Source organism: Bubalus bubalis, chromosome 7, assembly GCF_019923935.1.
Source record: "Bubalus bubalis isolate 160015118507 breed Murrah chromosome 7, NDDB_SH_1, whole genome shotgun sequence".
In the NCBI taxonomy this organism is placed as follows: Eukaryota; Metazoa; Chordata; class Mammalia; order Artiodactyla; family Bovidae; genus Bubalus; species Bubalus bubalis.
This window is the reverse complement of record NC_059163.1, coordinates 28,634,039-28,642,008: the sequence shown is the minus strand read 5'-3', so window position 1 is coordinate 28,642,008 and position 7,970 is coordinate 28,634,039. Positions and strand designations below refer to the sequence as shown.

Here is a 7,970-nt window from a genome sequence, read left to right as displayed (position 1 = left end):
TATAGGAGTTTGTTAGTGAAAGGAAAAAAAGGATTACCCAGTGGGGTTTTAGTACCTATATCATTTTTTACATTAAAAAAGGTCTAAAGCTAATATAATATGTTAATATTGCTTAATTTCAGAATTGGTTAGATAGTTAATTGTTAAATGTTTTTTTTTTTTAACTTTCATTTTTAAAGGTTTTATAATTGAATGTGTGAAGGCTTAATATGCTTGTGGAATTTCTTTCTCTTAGTGGGGAAGAAGAAGGGAATTTAAGTAATTCTTTCATCAAAAATCCCTTTGAGCTTTTATTTGACAAACTTCCTTCTTCCTCGTTATGGGATTTAGTTAACCTCAAACCATATTTGCTTCTGTGGTTTCATTCTGAAAAAGAAAATTTGGCTGGTTTAGAAAAAAACCTTCCATTAACCTAGATTCTAAGCTAGAGATTCTCAGAGGAAATTATTTTCTCTGGCAGAGCTGAAGAGAAAAGCCAAAACGTTTTATGCTAACACAGCTTCTGGTGAAATGCCATACAGGTCACCAAGTCTGTGATCCTTCATGTCATCCCCAATGTCGGCCTTGAAACTAGCCCTGTCCCACCCATTGCTTGGACCAGAGTGGAAACATTCTGAGAGTGTGCGTGATGCTCTCCTGCGATTAATAATTATTTTCACATACTGCTTTTACTTGTTCCCAAGTTCTTCAAAATTGCTTTTACACTTTTACTCTGAGTGGCTATCTCATTGTTTATAAGACAACGGAAGTCAGCCAGGTTGCTATTTCTGATGGTACAGAGCATGCTAACATAAGTTTTTTGGCTTATACAATAAATTTATATTTTATAAAATGGAAATTTTCTTAGAGGTATAAGTGTGTCTAAGTGTGCACTTGGGAAGGAAAACCAAGGCTCTTTTTCCATCTGTAAAATCCTATGATCAGTACAATGTCTCGTACTTTTAATGAGATTGAATCAAGTTTCCTCCATATTTATCATGATAGTTACGTTAAACAAACATGAGAAGTATGATTTTGCAGACATAAAGATAATATCTAACCTGTATTATTTGAAGTACTTGTGATTGAAGAAATGCTCTTGAAAATTATTTTTCATTTCATATTTTTTTGACAAAGCCTTTAGAAATTGAATGTAGTTGATTTTGTTAACTACTCTAGTAAATCATTGAAAAATAAAAAATTAGAAACATGAGTGTGCTTAGCAATTTGTTTTAAATCACTAGAGAAACATTAAAAGCACACTACTTTTGCTTTTTGAATATCAGATTCACAGGTAGCTCAGTGGTAAAAAATCCACCTGCCAAGCAAGAGATGCAGGTTCAATGCCTGTGCCAGGAAGATGCCTTGGAGAAGGAAATGGCAACCCACTCCAGAACTCTTGTCTGGGAAATCCCATGGAGGAGTCTGGCAGGATACAGTTCATGGGTTCACAAAAGAGTCAGACATGACCTAGTGACTAACCACCAAAAATGGTGTTGAGCCAAAACAAATAAAACTTTTGCTTCTGAATAGTATTTAACTTTAAAGGGTAAACATCATAAATGATGATATTTTATTTTTTCTATATTTTAAATTTATAAAATTTTATTTTAATAATGCATCATTATTTAATCTGTGCTTTGTCATAACCTAGAGGGGTGGGATGGGGTAGGAGGGAGGTCCAAGAGGGAGGGGACATATGTATACCTATAGCTGATTCATGTTGACGTATGGCAGAAACTCATGTAATGCTGTAAAGCAATTATTCTCCAATTAAAAGCAAATTTATAAAAAAAGAATAAAGTTGCTATAAAAACTCAAAAAATAATAATGTACAGTCAGTAAGTACTTTAAAATTTGTCTTTATTTTCTTTTTTAGCTTCTTGCTTATAAACCATGTTATTTATCTTTAAAACATGACAAGTTTAAGAACTTTTAAAAATTATTTAACTCAAATTATGGTTTTTAAAAGAGAGAGCTCTGTATTAGTCATTTTTGAAATTTTCATACCATTTGTTGAGCCTCCCTCGCTGAAATGAAAATTTCAGATAGACTTGGAGTCATCTGAGCCTCAGATGATGAAGCAAAGTGGTAGAAACTGCCCCACAATTTATGGATGACCTAGTGAATGAAGCAACTGAGGGTGCTGCAGCATCTCCTGTAGGAGTCTGTCTGTAAATCTGTTGAAATTCCAATCAGAGCAACAGATGGAGTCTGAGGAATACTCATGGTTCCAAAAGGGTGTTGGCTTCTTCCCCATACTTAAGACCTGTCATTTTGAAACGAAGATGACACTATTTCCCATTTTTGACAAATCCTGGAACTTGTCATACTGATGTTCCATTTGAATAAGGATATGAAAAAGCAGATGAATCCAAATTATCTTACACACAGTAAAAAGCACCCTTATAAAGTGTAGTTTTTGATGAGCTTTGATAAAGCTATCAACCCATCTAGCCACTAATGATCTTGAGTGCATTTTTCACGTGCTTATTGACCAATTATATACTTTCTTCTATGAAGTACTTGTTCAAAAATTGTCCCTTTTTGTTATTAAATGATCTTATTGTTGATCTGTATGAGTTTTTAAAGATTTCAATTATGAATCTTATCAGATATATTCAACACAAATGCTTTCTCCCTGTTTATGTCTTAAATTTTCATTTTCTTAGAAGTGTTTGAAAAGCAGCAGATTCGAATTTCAATAGGGTCAAACTGAACAATTTTTTCAAAAGTTCATATTAGTACTTTTATAATCTTGCCTAAAAATCTTTGCCTAATCCAAGGTCTGAAAATTTTATTTTGTGTTTTCTTCTAGAAATTGGATAATTTTAGCTTTTATGTTTAGGTATATGACATTTTATGTTAATTTTTGCATTTGGTGTGAAGCAAAAACCAATATTCATTTTATTCCATGTGGACATTCAGTTGTTCCAGCACCATTTATTGGAAAAAAGGTAATTTATGGAGTTACTTTAGCATCTGTAGAAAATCAGTTGGTCTAAAGGTTAAGAACTCATTCCTAGGAATTAGACTTTCTGAGTTTAAATTCTGTCTCAGTTTATATCATGGTGATCTTGAGTGAACTTATTCTTTTTATTCCAGGCATAAAAGCTAAGAGCTAAGATCAAAGGTCTTAGTAATATGACTTACCCAAGATTACACGTTAGTGGCGGAGCAGAGACTTGAACCCAAATCATTTGATCTTCTGTCCATAACTCATGGAACTCTAGTACGTTGACTTTTATTTTTTTCCAGCTTTATTGAGATATAATTGATATAAAGCACTTAAGGTGTAAAATGTGTTTACTTGATATACTTATATATTACAAAATGATCACCACCATAGCTTCAGCTAACACAGCCATCCTGCAGCATAATGACCATTTCTTGTGATGAGAATATTGAAGATCTACACTATCAGCAATTTTCAAGTGTATAATGTTCTTATTATACAAAAAAGTCATTTTTTTGTATAAAAATGACTCATTTCCGACTCTTTTGTGACCCCATGGAATGTAGCCAGCCAGGTTCCTTTGTCTAGGATTTCCCAGGCAAGAATACTATTTCCTTCTCAATTGCCATTTCCTTCTCCAGAGGATCTTCCTAACCCAGGGGTGGAACCTGCATCTCCTGCACTGGCAGGCAAATTCATTACCACTGAGCCACCTGGAAAGCCCCCTCAAGTGCATAATACAGTATTATTAACTATAGTCACCATACTGTATACCAGATCCCCAGAAATTATTTGCCTTATAACTAGAAATTTGTACCTTTAATCAACATCTTCCCATTTTCCCCATCCCAGGTCTTGGTAATTACCACTCTATTCTGTTTCTTTGGCTTTTTAAGGTTTCACATAGAAATGATATTATACAGTGTTTGTATTTCTCTACCTGATTTATTTCACTTACCATAATGCTCTCAAGTTTTATCCATGTTGTTGTAAATGCCAATTGCCTTCTTTCTCATGGCTAAATAATATTCAATTATATATGTGCCACATCTTCTTTATTCATTCATCCTGAATGAATGAAACAACTTTAGGTTGTTTCCATATTTTGGCTATTGTGAACAATCCTGTAATGAACATGGAAGTGCAGGTACCTCTTAAAGACCCTATTTTTATTTCCTTTGGATATATACTCAGAAATAGAATTGTTGGATAATATAGTAGCTTTATTTTTAATTTTTTAAAGATTCTCTTTTCTCCAGATTCTTGCCAATACTTCTTTTCTCTTGTGTTTTTTATGGTAACCCCATTAATCAGTATAAGGTGATATTTCATTCTCATTTTGATTTGCATTCCCCTGATGGTTAATAGTGTTGAGAACCTTTTCAGGTACCTGTTGACCATTTGTATGTCTTCTTTGGAAAAAATGTCTATTCAGGTCCTTTGCCATTTTTTAAAAAAATGGTTGTTTTGTTGCTGTGGTTGAGTTCATTCTATATTTTGGATATTAGCCTCTTATCAGATATGTGATTTGCAAATATTTTCTCTTATTTTGTAGGCTCCTTTTTTTCTTTTTTTTTTTTTTTGCTATGCAGGAACTTTTAAATTAGATGTAGTCACACTTATTTATTTTTGCTTTTTAGCTTGTGCTTTTGGTACCATATTAAAAATAATCATTGTCAAGACAAACGCCAAAGGATTTTTCCCCTTTGTTTTGATATGTTGTGTTTCATTTTCATTTGATTCAAGATATATTTATATTTTTCCTTTTATTTCTTCTTTGAGCCATTGTTTACTCAAAAGTGTGTTGTTTAACTTCCCCATAGTTGTATATTTCCCAGATTTCTTCCTGTTATTGGTTTCTAGTTTTATACCATCGTGGTTGGAAAACTTACTTGGTATGATTTCAACCTTACAATTTCTAAGACTTGTGACTTATCTATATGATCTCTCTTGGTGGATGTTCTGCATGACTTTGAAAAGAATGTAAGTTCTATTGGATAAAATGTTCTATATTTATATCTGTTTGGCTCAATTGGCCTAAAGTATAGTCCAAGTCCAATGTTTCTCTGTTGATTTTCTGTCTGGATGACTTATCCGTTGTTAAAAGTGTGGTATTAAAGTTCACAATATTACTATACTGTTGTCTATTTCCCTCTTCAGATGTCTTAGAATTTGCTTAATATATTTAGGTGTTCTGATGCTGGGATATATATATATATTTACAATTGTTATACTTTCTTGATGAACTGAGTGCTTTGTCATTATATCAATACAATGAGCTTCTTTGTCTCTTATTACTATTTTAGGCTTAAAGTTTATTTTGTCTGATATAAGTATGGCTATTCCTGCTCTTTAGGGCTCCACTTGAGTGATATATCTTTTTCTATCCCCTTAATTTAAGTCTGGGTGTGCCCTAAAAACTGAAGTGAATTTCCTGTAGGCAGCATGCAATTGTCTTTGTTTTGATCCATCTAGCCACACTTATGTCCTTTGATTTAAGAATTTTAGTTTGTTTACATTTAAAGTAATTATTGACAGCTCAAAACTTACTAATCTCATCATATTAATTGCTTTCTGATTGTTTTATAGGTTCCTTGTTCCTTTATTTCTCTCTTGCTGTGTTCCTTTCTGGATTGGTGATTTCCGTAGTGGTATGTACTTTGATTTCCTTCTCTTTATCTTTTTTAAAAAATTAATTTATTTTAATTGAAGGATAATTACTCTACAATATTGTAGCGGTTTATCTTTTTTTAATCCATTTTAAAATCTTCTTTTACATACAGTAAATTCTTATTTTATCAAAGTATTACACAAAGCCTCTTATAAATAGTAGTCTATTTTATGCTGATAACAACTGAACTTCAATCACATACAGGGACCAGAGTAGGCAGCAGTAGTGGCTGGAGCCAGTGGTGTGCTACAGATGCCTCTGTAGTGATAGGGAGTGGTTGCTAACACGCATGCAGTGGTAGGGACCCTGGCTGTCAGTAAGCAGTACCATGGCTACTGGCTTTCATCATGGGTTTATGGCCTGAAGACCAATGATGAAGGTCAAGCTAAGGGCATGCAAGTGCACAGGTGAAGTTGCTGGCTGATGATGAGCACAGTGATGCTGACCAGAGACAGAAGATAGGGCTTGATCCAGGCCCCAAAACAGCTCGGGGACCCTAGCTGTTGACATGGTCTCTCATGGCTCTACAGTTTCTCCCAAGGCAGGCACGTGGCAGTGGAATCTGATGATAGGTGTCAGGCCAGTGGTGTACAAGAGCACAGATGTGGGGGCCAGGCTGGGGTACATGCACCATGAAGAAGGTCAGTTATGGGGTTCTAAGCTGGTGTCTTCCATTCTCAGAGATTCAGAGGACTGGGTTGGCTGCCAGTGTGATTTCTGGGCTCCAGTAGGGGCAGTAGGGAGAGAGAAGGAAGGGCCTTAGGTGACTGGCACCAGCAAACACAAATACCTGTGCTACAAATGCTGCTAAGATCTACAGGAGGTCTACAGCAGTTCGTCTGGCCATTGGTTTTTTTCCCAGTGGTAAATGACGCTGGGTTTGTCTGCAAAGCAGGCCACTGTGAACTATGATTGCTCCCTCTGTGGGCTGCTACTGGCAGCCTCTGCTTTTCTTCCTGTTCCTAGCCGTCTCTATATGTCTCAGCATTAACGGTCTGGGTGGAGTAAGACGGAAGTGGGACCTTTGTGCCCAGCCCCAAAAGCTGGAGAAGCTGGTTGCTCACTGTGCTTTCCTGGTGAGGGGAAATTTTTACTGGGGAGGTCCCTCTTGGCCCTAAGCCAGCTTGAGAGATGGGGAAAAGCAGGCAAAACAAAACTGTCTTGCTTCTCCTTTTTTGTTCCACTGGGTTTGCCAGTTTCTTAAACGGACTCCAGAGCTCCCCCAGAGATGTTTTTATTTGTGACTAGCTGGTGGATTTTTAATTTTGTGGGAGGGAGGCTGGGGTGTCCTAGGCTGCCTTTTTGGTGAAATCACTTCTACATTGATTTTTTAAAAATCCACAAGTCTTTTGAATTCTTTCTATAACTTTTGGAAAATATTCACACTTCAACAAGTTGACTTTTTACATGCTTGTAAAAGGAAAGCAAGAAGCCTACCAAACAATCTACCACTTTTTGAGAATAAATCTACTCTTTGTAATTCCTATAAGAGAGCTTCTAGCCAAAAATATTCACTTCAGAATTTCCAGAATAGATTGCTCACTTTAAAAATGCTCATTTCAGTTTATCTCTTCTGTTTTGTGTATATTTATCTTATAGCTTAAGATAATCAGCTCAAAATACATTCAGATGGTCAAACATTCAGAACAAATAAATGAAATTGGTGTTCTAGAAGTAGTATGGCCTTTTAAATGCTTTGAATAAGCTGGTCCCTCTCTGACTCTGGGATTGCAAACTTCTAAATCAAAGCAGAGGAGTTGGAATATCAGAAGCCATTCCAGAGAATTTTGCAAAAAGAGAAGAAACTGAGAGATTTCTTACTGAGATTTCTCTTTTATTCTTGAATTTTCAGTTTGACTTCCTTCTGTGAAATCAAGATAATGAGTCATCATACTCCCTTAGATAATAATTCTCAAGAAGCTTTTGTTGTGTGTGTATGGTGTGGAATGAAATTGTACTACAAGCAAATTTGACTTGGCAAAGCCTGTAAGAGGCACAGCATAGCATTTGTTTCATTTGAGTTTCTACTTCTCTTTGAAATATGTGAATACAAAAATTTAAATATCAGAGGACTTCCCTGGTGGTCCAGTGGTTAAGAACCTGCCTTGCAACGCAGGGCATGCAGCTTTGATCCTTGGTCGGTCAACTAAGATCTCACATGCTCCGAGACAAGCAAGCCTGGACACCACAACTACTGAAGCAGGCACAGTTGAGTCCACACATCACAAAGAAAGACCCACGAGATGCAGCAAAGATCCTGTGTGCCACAACTAAGACCCAATGCAGCCAAATAAATAAATACATTAAAAAAAAGTTTAAACATCAGGCCAAAGCATTTTGAAAACTTTCCTCTTTCAAAGATTA

The 7,970-nt window shown here is 35.5% G+C and overlaps 1 long non-coding RNA gene across 1 annotated transcript; it reads left to right on the top strand.

Annotated features, from left to right (window-relative positions):
• The first annotated feature begins 4,836 nt into the window (after positions 1-4,836).
• LOC112586168 lies at positions 4,837-7,595 on the top strand. The gene is made up of 3 exons (XR_003110567.3): positions 4,837-4,918; positions 5,525-5,586; positions 7,459-7,595. It is a non-coding gene; the product is annotated as an uncharacterized LOC112586168 (long non-coding RNA).
• Positions 7,596-7,970: the final 375 nt, after the last annotated feature.